The following is a 15,080-nucleotide window of genomic DNA, read 5'->3' on the forward strand; positions in this document are numbered from 1 at the left end:
AAAAGTACCTCTTTAAAAATTTAAATAAGGGTTTATTTGCATGTATTCCAATATAATATGACATGTTAAAAGATAGTTCCTGTAATTATTATTGGTAAATCTCATAAGGATAATTTTTATCAATTTGCAGCTCATTCTATTACTCCAGGAAAAGTTGGAATAATCTCAATCCCCTACAGGGAAATCCAATTTACATGAAGTTATGTAACCATAAAGAAACAGCTGGACTGTGATCCAGACCACTGTAATGGGGCTGAGCTGATATTTAACAATAAAGTTTTCTGGAATCAAATTGAAGTGAGCTCCAAAAATTTTACATAGAAAAATATTCTCAGATGCCCTCAAATGAGTTCTAATAGCAGAATTTGCCCTCTGTGGAAAACAGAATTATCTTTGCTAATGCTTTTGGGTTAATTAATCGGAGTTTGTGATATGACCTGGTGGCGATATCTAACAGTTAGTTAGAAGTATCTTTCTGGTCACAAGTATCAGAAATCAGTTCACGCTAACTTAAGCTAAAAGGAGAAATTTGTTATGGGAATACAGAGGTGTCCTGTCAGAGGGCTCCTGGGGAGGTTCTGACACAAAGACCTGGAAAGCAGGGTGACCGTTCTCGTTGTGGGTCGTCTCTGCCTCTCCTTGTGCATCATGGTCTCCTTCTTCTCTTTCCCTGCACACTGGCTTCTGATTCTCCGCTATGGGAGAGGCTCACCCCACAGCTCAAACTTCCCCTTACACGTCCAGCTCTCTGAAGAAGGAAAGTCAGTTGATCTTTGCCCTTTCTCTCTCCCAATTTCAAATTTATATAAAAAGAGACTCTGATTGACCCAACCTGGATCAGACGACCGCCCTTGACCCAGTGAACTACGGCCGAGAGGCAGGAGCACATTACACAGAATTGCTGCCGGGGAGGCAGCTAGAGTGGTCACTGGGAGCTGGGAAAATGCTCAGAAGAGTTCCCTTTGGGTATGAAGCTTGAGGAAGAGGTGAGTCCTGGAGAGGGAGAGTTGAAAGCCGTTAGACTATAGGTGTTGGTTATAAAGATGGGAATAGATGAGATCATGCAGCTAATTTTAATTGTGTGGGGTGAGGAGGGAGGACAAGGAGGGAATCTGAAGAAGATGACTTGAGCGCTGAGCAAAGGAAGAGGAGCCATTTCTCCCCAAATGAACCTGACTTGTCAGCAAGGAGAATTCCAAGAATGTGTCGAGAACTGCCAACGGCATTTGCTTTTCATTTCTGGAATTTATCAAGTTCACGGCTGTTTCCCTTAAGGGACATTCTAGATCCTTTGTCCACTCCCCTTCCCACCTGCTGTGGGCTGTAGAAATTTTTCACTTTGATTGGTGCTGACTCAGTTGTGCTTCCTGTTCTGGCATTTCCCCCACGCAGGGATGAATCCAGGTTTGGACGGGACCTTGATGTTCACACAAGAGTGGGGGCCATTTTAAGAAAAAGAACACAAAATTATAAATACAAAATAAGGTAAAAAAACAAGTATTTATTTAGAATGAAAAAAGAAATGACAATAATTACAAACTTTTAAAAGTTGACAGATACCACAAACATCACAAAATCTAGAAAGTCACAGGATTTAAAAAAATTAACTCCTTTAAATACCTCTAAAATACTTTTCCCCTAAATTTTTGACTTTATAGTTTTTAATCACCAATTCATATGACAATGATCCTGTATTATCACTTTCCATAGAGTAAATAGAAAGGTAATTCACTCTTTTCTCTAGCATAGTTGTTTAAACTTTTGAAAATTAATTGTTTAGAAAGGTTTCTTTCAGCATCACAACAATTATTGATGATGCCATGTAAACGTTTAAGACTGTTGTCACGTCTGGGAAAACTATCAGGTTTTTTTTTTTCTTACATGAGCTGTAAAATTCAGAAGAGTTTTCCATAGAATAGCTGCTGGCTCCATACATTTCAGTATCAAACCTACACCCAGTGCTGGCCTCTGGAGGAGGCATTCATACTGCCATACGGCCTCTGGCTCTGCACATTTGTGTCAGGACATCTCACACAGGAGTGGTCAAGAGCTCAGCACGGAGGCTGGTCTGGAACAGGCTAGTCACTGGGGTAGGAGAGAGGTAAGGGTGTGTCTTAAGGTAGGTAAATTTGAAGAAGAGAGGGCAGGAAGTTGAGGGAGTTCCTGCCGATGACTTCAAATTTTACCACGAGACAAAGTTGGCAACGAGAGGAAGAGAGGTTAGGAGTAGGGTTCCCAGATTTAGCAAATAAAAATGTAGGACATGTTAAATGTTACATGGGACATACTTACACTAAAAATTATTCATTGTTTACCTGAAATTCAAATTTAACTGGGCATTCTGTATTTTGTCTTACAATCCTAGGTGGGGTCTTCAAGAGACAAGTGAAGCTCTGGCGTAGCCATTGAGAGAATGAGAGAGCTAACCAAAGATCTGTACAATGAGGGACCCGTTAAGATGAGAAATCAGAGGGCCGGCCCCGGGGCTTAGCAGTTAAGTGCATGCCCTCCGCTACTGGCGGCCCGGGTTCGGATCCCGGGTGTGCACCAACGCACCACTTCTCCGGTCATGCTGAGGCCGTGTCCCACATACAGCAACTAGAAGGATGTGCATCTATGACATACAACTATCTACTGGGGCTTTGGGGGGAAAAAAAAAAGATGAGAAATCAGAAATCTCACGGTGGTTGTGGAGGGCTGTTTCTCTGATGGAGCTCTGATGCTCAGGTGCATTGGCATTCATACAGCCTATGATTACAGAAACAAGGTTTAAAATATATGATAAAAGATGGGATTCGACTAGGCTTCTCTTCTTTTTTATGTTTACTATTTGTGCTTTCAATAAAACCAAGGCAGCAGAAATTTTAAAAAGAAAGATGTACTGATTATGGATTGGAATCCAAATCACAGAATATGTTAACATAAGAATATTTTATTCTACACTTCTCAAACATGCCATCGTATCTTCACCCAAAGCAATAAATCCTAAGCTGCACAAGCAAATTATAAACAAATGATAGAAGCTGAAGTTTCCTCTCAAAAGAGAGTAAAGAACAGATAATTTAGAAAGAACAGATTTTATTGGAACGTCAATAGTTTTCATGACACAGATACTTAAACTACTTGTTTTCAACATTCCCATAGAAAGAAAATTATAAAAGGTTTTTTTTAAAGAAAAGATAATTTGACAGATGGAGTCTTTTTATGGGATCAGTAGAAGTGATAAAATTGAATAAATTACCAAGATTTTATTTCCATTTCTGTAATTCTCCCTAAAGATTTAGAGAGATGGCAGATTGAATCAACTGGGAAATAAATTTGCATGTTTATAACATGTCTAAAACAGAAATTAAAGACAAAAGCTTCTAACTTGTTTTCAAGAGTGGTTTGTCTTGTGGAAACCTGCTCTTATGAGATTAACACATTTCCTCACCAGGTCTCAAGGTTCATCAAATGGACATGACCGCGAAAGTTTCCCAAACGTGGGTTTGGTGAACAGTTTACTATCTATTATTATCATTAGCATCAAAGGACAAATAAAAATGATTATGAACTAAAAAAATTGGAGCAACTCAAAAAATGAACTAAATTCTAGGTAATTTTATATGTGAGATGACTTGCTTATGACCAGGCTATTCTCTATGTTCTATAATTTTTTCTTTTTTGTTTGAACTTGTTCCATAATAACAGCTTCATAGATGTACTTTATCTATATACCCATAGATAAGAAAAATATATGGCAGGTAAGGAGTGCTGTGGAATGTAGTCATCAATTTTTCAAAAAGCAGAAAACCAACTCCTATTTCCTTGTATATTTTTGGCTGGTTACCCCTCTTTCCCATTTGCAAATCTTTGCCTTTGTTCTTGTGTTCAATAAATTTTACAATGTAAACAGTGAGCAAATGATAAAATTTAGAATTCTTTATATTTATATATCTAATTGCACTGCAATGCATTTGAAGCAGGACCACTCCCATCTCCAATAAATCCACCATGGATTTACATGGTGGGTAAAAAAAAAGCATTTTAGGATTTGTTTTCCTATTGGATGTTTTCCCTCTTTGGGTAGGATTCCAATTCTAAACTAGTGTGGTTGCTAAGTGTGGAAGAGAGATGTCAAGAGAATGTGGCCCCAGGAAAATAAGAAATTGGAAAGAAATTGATGCATCCAAACTAAGCACATTGCTGTCTTCCTTTGAGGAAACACAAAGATGTTATTTGGATAAAACATGGCCCTAGAACAAACATGATGTTGACTTGGCTGGAGAGATGCTGAGAAAACTGTTGGAACTGCAGTTTCTTTTCCTTGCTTCTGCCAAGAGCAGAGCATGTCTGCTGGCCCAGTCCACCTGGCTGAAGGCACATCCTGCACGCACCTGGAGAACATCCTGCACACACCTGGAGACCTCCTGGTCTCTCCTTGGGCTGCCTGGCCAATGTCTTCTGAGAACAAGGGAATTACACTTCTTTTCTGATGGAGTAGAAGGTGTGAGGCCTTGGAATCAGACTGAGTGTAAATCCCAGTGCCATCACTTACCAGCTATGTGACTTTGGGGAAGTCACTTGACTTTTCTGAGCCTCAGTTTCCCTGACTGTGAAACTAGGATGATGATTTGTAGTTTGCAGAGCTGCTGTGAAATTAAATGAGGCAAAAGATGTGAAGCATTTAGCAGTTTCTGGCCTAGAAGAGGTGCTCACTGCGTGTAAACTCCTCTCTATCCCTCCTCCCCCAACTACCCTACTGGGCTGCTTCAGGTCTGGTGCCAGGTTCTGAGAGCAGCCTGCTCTGTCCTCCTTGTCTTTGATCTCAGTGTCAGATGCTATCCTGGCCTCTCTCCAAATCTAGTATCACGTGACATGGTCTGCCTAAAGTTTTGAAGGTGTTCCTAGGCTAGAAATCTCATGGATGTTTTCTTTCCTTCCTTGCCCCTCTGCATCACCTCTACTGCCTTCTGATGTAGTGATCCCATCCATAATTGTGGCTTTACCGCATCTATAGGGAAGGCTCCTAAACCCATTACCTGCCAACTTCTCGGGCCAGTCTTTGCTTCACTGTTCCTAGATCTCAACTGTTGAGAGGAAAACGTCTGCAATTAGCCATTTTGTGGACACAGCCTGTGAATGCCTATTCACGTCACCTGTTTACTGAGAACCCAGTGGATCCACGTCTCTGCACCAGGATACAACACACGAGGGAAAAGATGTGGTTCCTGCCCCCAGGGAGTCCCAGGTCAAAGAGGGTTCCAGTGCCAGGTACATGCATGGCATAGCTATAAACAGGTGTCACTGGAAATAGAAAGTTATCTCCATGGAAACACTACATCACCTTGGCCTTTAATGCTATCAGTGGAGCCTAGAATAAACCACTGGCAGTACTATGACATGGGAGAGAATTATGGAAAGAAAGAAAGAATGAAAGGAGGGAGGAAAAGAGGGAAGAAAGAGGGAAGGAAGGAGAGAAGGAAGAAAGAAAGAGAAGTGGGGGAGAGAGGGAGGGAGGAAAAGAGGGAAGAAAGAAAAGATAAGAACAGAAAAGGAGGAGAGAAACCATGAGGAAAGAGAAAAGCAGGGGTATGTACGACATACAGTAGTCCCCCCTTTCCCATGGTTTCAGTTACCCGCAGTCAACCATGGTCTGAAAATATTAAATGGAAAATTCCAGCAATAAACAATTTGTAAGTTTTAAATCCCACACTGTTCTGCGAAGCACAATGAAATCTCATGCCGTCCTGCTCCGTCCCACCTGGGACTTGAATCATCCCTTTGTCCAGCACGCTATATACACTACCTGCCTGTGAGTCACTTCTTTGCCATCTTGGTTATGGATGGACTGTTGCGGTATCGCAGTGCCTGTGTTCAAGTCACCATAAGTTTACTTAATAATGGCCCCAAAGTGCAAGAGTAGTGATGCTGGCAATTCAGATATGCCAAAGAGAACCTGTAAAGTGCTTCAAGTGAAAAGGTGAAAGTTCTTAACCTAATAAGGAAAGAAAAAATATCATATGCTGACATTGCTAAGATCTATAGTAACTTTTATTATAATATATTGTTATAATCATTCTATTTTATTATTAGTTATTGTTGTTAATCTCTTACTGTGCCTAATTTACAAATTAAACTTTATCATAGGTATGTACGTATAGGAAAAATCATAATGTATATAGCATTCGTACTATCCGCAGTTTTAGGCATCCACTGGGGGTCTTGGAACGTATACCCCACAGATAAGGGGGGACTACTGTACCACAGAAAATCTCAGAATCTTGGTATTCTTGGGAAGGAGATAATGTCACCTCGTCGAACTCCCATCTAATGCCTGAGTTTGCTCTACAGTGTTTCCACCCATCTGTGTTATACTTCTGCCTGAAAAATTCCCGAGACAGGAAACTCCCTGCTGAATACTCCTGGAGCCCGTCCCCTGCTGGACAGTGGTAATTATTAGAATGTTCCTCTAATATATGTAGAACCTGAAATTGCCTTCCTCTCGTGTCTTCATTGATGTTGGTTCCCCGTGGGGGCCCTGAAGCTAACCCACACTTATCTCCCTGGCCGTCAGCACTGTCATGACTTGGGCCCCATCTAACCCTCGCACTTCGTTGTGTGCCATTTCCATCTTGTGCCCTGTGTTTGCTGGGGCTCCTGTCAGTTCCTCTCACACACGAGGCATATTCCTGCCTGAGAGCCTCCTCGCTAGAGCGCTGTCTCCTGTTCTTTGCATGAAATTTAAGTTTCAGCTCAACTGCAACCTGACCACCATGGCTAAAATAGCCCACTCTTGGCAGGGAAAATCTGATGACACTAAAAAAAAAATATGATGGCAAAGCCCCTGTAAACCAAGTCAAAAGATCAATAAAAAAACTGGGAAGAATATTTGCATATTACATATTGCAGGGCTAATTTCCCTAAAATATCAAGGATTTCTACAACTCAACAAGAAAAAGACTGATTGGGTTATTGGTTTAATGTGAACAAAACAGGCAAAGGATATGAACCAAAGAACCCACATATGCTGCTCAAACATATGAAAAAGTACTCAAATTCACCTATGGTACAAAAAAAGAGAGAGAGTTTTTCATCTATCAAATTGGCAAAGATAAAACAATAATAATTTTGTATTAGCAAAGATGTGGGAAATAGGTGCCCTCCTATCCTGCTGGTAAGAGTGTCAACTGGAAGAATTTTCATAAAGGGTAATTTGATAATATTTACCAAAATTACAAACGCACACACCCTTTCACCAAGTGATATTTACTTCTAGAAATTTGCCCTACAGATATGCTCCTGAGTGTGGGATTTGATATATGTACAAAGGTAACTCATATGGCAGTGTTGTATATAACAGCAGGAGGCTGGAAACAATACACTGATCTATCAATAGGGGATGACTAAATAAATTATAGCGCATTCATTCGATAAAATAGTGTACGGTTATTTAAAAGAATGAGGGAGATCGGTTTGTGGCACTAGGGTGTTCTGAGTGCTTTTTGTATTGGCTTGCAGGCATTTTATATATGCTATTTTGTACTTTTTTCTTAAAGAGGGCCCCTAAAATTGTATCAGCTTCAGGGCCCTCAAAACCTGGATACACTCCTGGCCCCAACACACCTGGGAGACAGACACACTCTGGGCAGTAACAGAGGTTCATTCTACGGTGAGAGGAGGAGGAGGAGGAGGATATGGAGGGATATGGGGGACAGAGATGGATCACAACTGAGAGTTTGTAAAAGTTCCACAGTGATTCTGATATGCTCCACCCCTTAGAGAGTCACTACTACTCTGTGTTCAACCCAGGAATCCCCAATCCTGCACAGCATCCCCCCCACCCAACACACACACACAAACACACCATCTCCTTGAGGCTCACAAACCCCTCTCCCTCTCAGATGAAGATGAACATCTACAGCTAAAGCCCAGGCGGCCTTCATCCACTTCATCGGACCTCCCTGCTTTGTCAGCCTGGTTCTCGGGGCCCCTGAGGTGCCCTTAAGGAGCTGAGACTGGCCATCCCAACTCCGGAGGTGTCGCCTCTCCCTGGCTTCTCCCACCTCCAATCTGAAACACAGCTACTATTCACTTCATGTTTAACAAGAAGATGGCAAAATACCCAAGTTTCCAGATCATTCTCTAAGCCGCTCAGTCTTCCTGGAGGCAGCAGCCGCGAAACAGTTCTTATCGTTTTTAAATCACCTGGTGTTCACTTTCTGTTTGTCTTCCTCTTGCCGCTCGTCACACAAGCGAAGGCTGCTGCTGGGGAGCTCTGAGGAAAATCTGAGGAGGATGGGGACTACTCCAGGCTGGCAGGAAAAAGTACAGTCACATAAACCAAAAAGTGAAGTTACATGTTTGTTTGTCTTTTTAACTACAATTTGGAAAACAAAAATGAAAAAGGGAACTTTGAAAAATAGAGGGGCAGACTCAGGAGTAGCTCCTCTATATTTAGTAAGACCTGATCCATTTACTTTCCTAAATTTCCCCTCCCTCCATCTCTTCCTTCCTTTCTCTTTTTCTTTTCTCCTTCCTTCCTTCCTCCCTCCTTTCCTTCCTTTTTCTTTCTTTCTTTTCTCCTTCCTTCTCCGCTCCCTTCCTTCCTTTCTTTCTTTCCCCCTTCCTTCCTTCCTTCCTTTTAATGAATAAAAATAGCTAAAAACACTCTATAAACGTTTCTTGTCTATTATTATTATTATTTTGTGGTGACTCTCAGGCTCTGTCTTCACCGGATTTACCTTCAGACTTATGAACTGAAGGCATCTTCGGGCAGTCCCCACACTGAAGATTGCAATCCAAATCCACAATGATTTAAGGAAAGCAATTTGTTTTTTAAAAATGGAACTGAACCTTGAATACAGTTGTACTGAGGGTGAGCAACAGAGATATGGCATAAATCAGCCACTATCGGTCAATCAAGCAAACTTTGTCAGAAACTCTAACCTCCGTCCGCCTCCACAGCCTCACTCCACTTCCCTTCTCAGCACTGGCTGATACTGGAGAAGGAACAGATGAAGAGCGAAACCAGACAGCCACCAGATAGGCGGCAGACTGGGAGCTCTCAGGTTGGGAAGAGAGGCCATGTTGCTGTGGATCACACTGAAGAGACACAGGCCTGCTTTGGATACAGTCTCAGCTCTTGAGGAGGGAGGTCCACACAGATGGGCACTTGAGCAAAGCACTAGATGACACTGTGCCCTGTGACAAGGACCACAGAGGGGGCACAGCACAAACTCTGCCTTTAGCCTCCCAGGGTTTTCACCAGCTGTCACCAGAAGAAGCTGGAGAGTGGCACTAGCATCCATTGTGTGTAACGTATGGCTCTGATGGCTGGCAGGGGCCCTGGGGGACTTTCAAGACATCTGGGAACTAAATGGGATACTGAAGTTCTGGAAGTTCCTGCGAAGGCCTGAAGCTGGGCAGGAGGTCATCAAAGGCCTCACAGAGAGGATGATTAATGTGGCGGCAAGGCTCAAAAGGCATCTCTGTCTACTGAAAAGAGCTGGACACTGCAGAAGGACACATAGAGCCCTTATTTTAGGTGGAAAATAAGCCTGTGTTGTAACTGCAGGAGGGTTGGCCCTTCAGGAGACCTCAGGCTTACTGCCCCCACACAAATCCAGGCTCCAGCATCCCACCACGACTACAACCAGAGCTTCTACCTGGTCTCTGCCATGCCCATCCTCCCCGCCACGCTCTCTACACAGCTGCCAGTCATCTCTTAAAAAAGGAAAATGAGGTCATGCTCCCTCCACAGCTGAACACTCTCCAACAGCTCTTGATCTCATTTCATAAATAGAAAAAAAATAGATAAAACCCACGGATCGGCAACCTTTATCTGTAAGGGGCCGCATGGTAAGTGTTTTAAGCTTTGCCCAACAGGTGGGGTCTGCTGTGCTGTTGTACTACAATGATGGGATGGCTAGGATGAAGCGACTGACTTGCCTAAAGAAACAAAGTTAAAGGGGACAGTCACCGTTAGGGCCGTGCAAGCGCCAAAGTAGATACAGATGATGTGCGAAGAACGGGCGTGGCCATGTTCCAATCAAACTGTGTTTGGCCCACGGGCTGTATGCACCGAGTTCTTGTGTCAGAGTCTTTGAATTTGCCCTTCTCTCTTCTGGGAATGCTGTTTCCTCAGATCTTTTCATGGATGCTCCAAGTGCTAGATAACTCAGGAAACAGAGTAAACGATATTTGGAGAATGGGCAAAGAAAGAACCCTAAAAATTAGAAGATATTTTGGAACGAGTTTGATTTTAGGTATTTCCCCAAAAGTATTCAAGTAGTTGTCATTGGGGGTAAGGAGTGGGGATCAGAACTTTGTTGACATTCTTTGCACTTATTTTAAGCCTTGGTTGGCTTTTAAAAATTTTTAATTACCTGGGGGATGAGAAGGAGGGAGGACACTATAATCTTGTCATGTTAAGGCCTATAAAGTCTCCATGTGGCCCCGCTGCCTCCTTTTGGTAACTGTGGCCTCAGGTCAGTGTTGCCTTCTCAGGGAAGTTCCTCCGACCAGTGACCTGATGGTCCCCCTCCACCGCCTATCACAGTCTGCTGTTGTATTTTCCCACAGCACTTAGTCACTACCTGAAATGATGGTGCTTATTTACGTGCCTCCTTGTTGACTGTCTGTCTCCTTGTGCGTGTAGGCCTCAGAAGCCCAGGAATCCTGTCTGTCTTGTTTTCCTCTGCATCCCGCACCTAGTACAATATCTGGCACATGGAAGGCATGAAAGAAAGTATTTGTTGACTGACTGACTGACTCAATGAATGAATGCCTAACTGAAGGATATAAGAATGCAAGAGCTAAAAATGTTTCCAGAATGAGATCCAATCCTAACTGAAATTCTCTGCTTGTCCTTCATATAGCCTTAAAAGTGACTCAGGGGGGCCGGCCCCGTGGCTTAGTGGTTAAGCACTCGCACTCCGCTACTGGTGGCCCGGGGTTCGGATCCTGGGCACGCATTGACGCACCGTTTGTCTGGCCATGCTGAGGCGGCGTCCCACAGACAGCAACTGGAAGGCCGTGCAACTATGACATACAACTATCTACTGGGGCTTTGGGGAGAAAAGGGGAAAAAGAAAAAAAGGAGGAGGATTGGCAATGGACTTAAATCAATTTAGATAAAATCAAATTTGTCAACAGAAGACTTGGGACCAAATCAAATTTGGTAGAACATTTTGCTACTACATCATGGGAAGATTTTTCAGCTCTTTGTCTTTTATCAATTTGGTCTGTTTTTCCAAAATGTTTACTTTTTTCTTTCTACTTTTTAGATTTTAATTAACTTTTGGCTTATTCTCTAGGGAAACATAAACATCCAACAATAAAAAATTTATCAAAAACATCAGATTTCCTTGAGTTCTGTGCACGAATATAGAAACAGTGAAATATGCAGTGCATTCATTCAGTGTATAGTGAACATCTGATTTATGTCAGGCACTGTTCTGGGCACAGGAAATACACATGAACATGTTCCTGCCCTCAGACTTCTGGGAGAGATAGGTGTAGAGCAGATTCAAACAAAAAAAAAGAGTCAAGTTTTGATAGGCACCATGAAGGAAGTAAACAAGGAGCTGAGATAGCAAACGTCCACTTTTGCTAGGGGGATAAGAGAGGCCTTTTGAAGAAATAACATGTAGGAAATGATGAGAAGAAGCTACCTTTATGAAGCGTGGGGAAAGTGTATTCGAAGGTGAAGAGACTACACATGCAATGTCACGTAGGTAGGAGACAGCATGGTTTGTTTCAAAAACTGAAAGAAAAATGGTGTGACCGGATCACAGCGAGTGAAGAAGACGAGACACAATGATGAGTTTCGTAGGCCACGTTAATGAGTATGGATTTTATTTTAAGTGCAGAGGTTTCACAAAGAAGAGTGATGCCATCTTATTTACGTCTAAGGAAGACTGCTCTGGCTTCTGTGTAGAGAATGGATTGATGTGGGGCAAGTGTAAAAGCAGGGAGACCTGAGAGAAGGCTGCTGCAGTAATCCACACGGGAAATGAGGGCAGTCTGGCCTGGTGGTGGCGGTGGAGACAGGGAGAAGAATCGAGAGGAGTTGTTGGCAAATTTGATGTAAGAACTGAGACTATGTAGGCGTATAGATCAGTGCCCAGCTGGGAAAATAGAAATCATTCTGGGTATTCGAACAGAGAGAATTTAATCTAAGGAATCAGTTACAAAAGTGTTGGAAAGATTGGAGGAACAGAAAGGGGAAGGTGTGGTAACCTAGAGATAAGCATCTGCAGGAAGTCAGGACCACTCCTAAGGCTGGAGGAAGAAAAGGGAGGTGGTGATGTTATCAGGGCCCAGGAGTGTCTGGCATCTGACACTGTGGGAAGCTGCTGATGCTGTTGGAACTGGCCACTGCCCCAACCATTTGTGCTGTTGCTAGAACTGCTTCAGGTTACTGGAGCCCACAGATGCTGGTCGCTGCCACTGCCAGAAGCTTAAAAAAAAAAAAAGGGTCTCTCCCTCATTTCATCCCGTTTCCCACCAGTGCTTCCCACTGGCAGCATCTAACTGGGCCAGCTGGCAATGAAGTCTGGGAATTGCAATTCAGAGGATTCCAGCCACCTCCACCAGAGCAGTGCACTTAATGGCTGGAATGGTACTTAGCGCCAACAAGCCAATAACCAGCACATGGAAGAATTAAAGATTTGTTTTAAGTAGGAAAAACAATCCCATATCCTTTGAAATATATATTTTTTCTTTCTTTTTGCAAAAGCAATATGTTCCCATTGGGGAAAAATTAGAAAATACAAACAATAGAACATAAAAAACTTCCATATTCCCAGTTACCCAGAAACAATCATTACTAACATCTTGGTCTCTGTCTCTTTCTCTCTCAAAACAAGACTCTTACTCTACATTTGGTTCTATAGCCCACTGTACCAAATTTATGCAATAAACATTTGCTGGACATTTACTTGGTTACAATTAGCTCCCAGTGTGGAATATTTATGTTCTACCAACATTTTCCTACTATAAATATAAAAAAGGAATTGTCACCTGAAAACGAATTTGCAATTTAAGAAAACAGTTATGAAGAATACAATTGTAACCTCCAATTTGACTATTATAAGATTATTTGCTTAGGTAGAAAGAGAAAACTAATTATTTTACACATAAGGTAAAATGCCGGGTCTTTTCTTTATCTTTCCTTGTCGTTCATTTCCTTTGTTGGGGAGAAGAAAGCTCTCAGCAATTTCAGAGCTGGAAATGTGCAGACTGGAGCTGGGGAGAGGCTTTAGCCACAGACTGTGCTAGAACTGTCCCGCTGCCCCGTCTGTCTAGTCTCCGTGGAGTCAGACTTCTGAGGAGGAAGCTGGTCCCCTGGAGTGTGCAGAAGAGGTGACCCTGAGACAAGGCTCTTTAAGGGTAGACGTTATTTCTTATGGCTACAGAGCGGCCGTTTCTCTGCTGTTACGTTAGAACGCTTTGGACTACTAGTAGCTGAAAACTGTAACTTAAACTGGCTTTAAAAATTAGGAAATTTATTTTCTCACATAACTGGAAGTCCAGAGGCAGGACAGGCTCCTGGAAGAGTAAGATAAGCTGCTCAATGATGTCACCAAGGTCCCAAGTCCTTTCAACACTGTTCCGCCTTCCTCAGGGTTGGCTTCATTCTGAGACTGGCTCCCTTCGTGGTGACTAGATGGCCGCCAGAGGCCACAGAGCTGCCTGTTTCCTTTCTCCACGTTCAGCAGGAAAGAAAAATAGAGAGACCTCTCCCTTCAATATAAATTCTTCTTTATAGTTCGAGCAGACCAGTGGTTTTCAATACTGCTACACATTAAAATCACCAAGAGCACTTTATTAATTATTTATTTTATGGCTATTATTTCATTCTCATTTTATTAATTTATTATTTCTTGATGATGATGGTGTATTATTTATTATTTGCTGTTTTATTTTTTAAACTGCTGATACCTAGGCCTTATCGCTAGAAATGTTAATCTGTTAGTCTAGGGTGGGGCCCAGCTGGAGGCAGATTTTAGAAGCTCCCAAGTGATTCTAATGTACAGCCAGGGTGAATTAGGCTGGTTTAGGTCACCCGCCTATCCCTAGACTCATCGGCACCAGGGTAACACCATGAACTGATCGGCTTAGAAAAGCAGATTTCAAAGTGTGACCCTCAACCAGCAGAAGCAGCTCCTGGGAACCACTGAGTTGGAAACTCTGGGGGTGGGGCCCAGCAAGTTGTGTTTTACCAAGCTTGCCAGGAGGTTCTGATGGATGCTAACGTTTGAGACCCACTGCCTTAGACCAATCAGGCTCCTCTCTGGAGCTAGGGAGGAGGTAAATATGTGAACAGGAGCGAGGGCTGTTAGTACAGTGAAGCCCAGGGCACTGGAGCCATTAGCACCCCCCCCCCTCGCAGCAGCAGACTGGAAGGGGAGGGGTCTGCGACCTGAACGCCAGAGACCCCAGGCTGTACAGAGAGAGCCTCCCAATGGTGCCACCAAGCCTCAGCCACCTCAATGGGCCGTTAGGATGGGAAGAAGGTGTCCACTCCTTCCTACCCTGGGAAATCTCTGGAAGTTTCTGTAGGAGCTAAAGGACTGAAAAGATTGATTTGGTATACACTTTCCTGAAAACATTGTGAAGTAATTTCAACCACTGTACAGTTTCAACAGGATCTTGGAAAAGAAAAAGGACATTAGGTAAAAACAAAGGAAATCTGAACACAGTAAGGACTTTAGTTAATGATAAAACATATCAATATTAGTTCATAAATCGTGACAAATGTACCATACTAATATCAGATGCCAACAGGGGACACTGAGTGTGGGGCATACGGGAACTCTGTATAAATCTTCACAACTTTCTTGTAACTCTAAAACTGTTCCAAAATAAAACGGTTATTTTTAATACGTTAAGATGTGAAATTCTAATGAATGGAAACATCTTTGGAAACAGCTTTATAAAATTAAGCATAAAAGATTCTTTAAAATACTCTATATTAGTAATCCCACCAATTGTTTTAGGAAATCCTCCAGGTAAATTTATTAAAGATAAGAGTTCATTCACCTGAGCAAATAGCCCATTTACCAAACAAGTTTGCTTATCAAGACTTTCCCAGA

Source organism: Ceratotherium simum, chromosome 3 (assembly GCF_057802395.1).
Source record: "Ceratotherium simum simum isolate JZ-2026a chromosome 3, ASM5780239v1, whole genome shotgun sequence".
NCBI classification, from domain to species: Eukaryota; Metazoa; Chordata; class Mammalia; order Perissodactyla; family Rhinocerotidae; genus Ceratotherium; species Ceratotherium simum.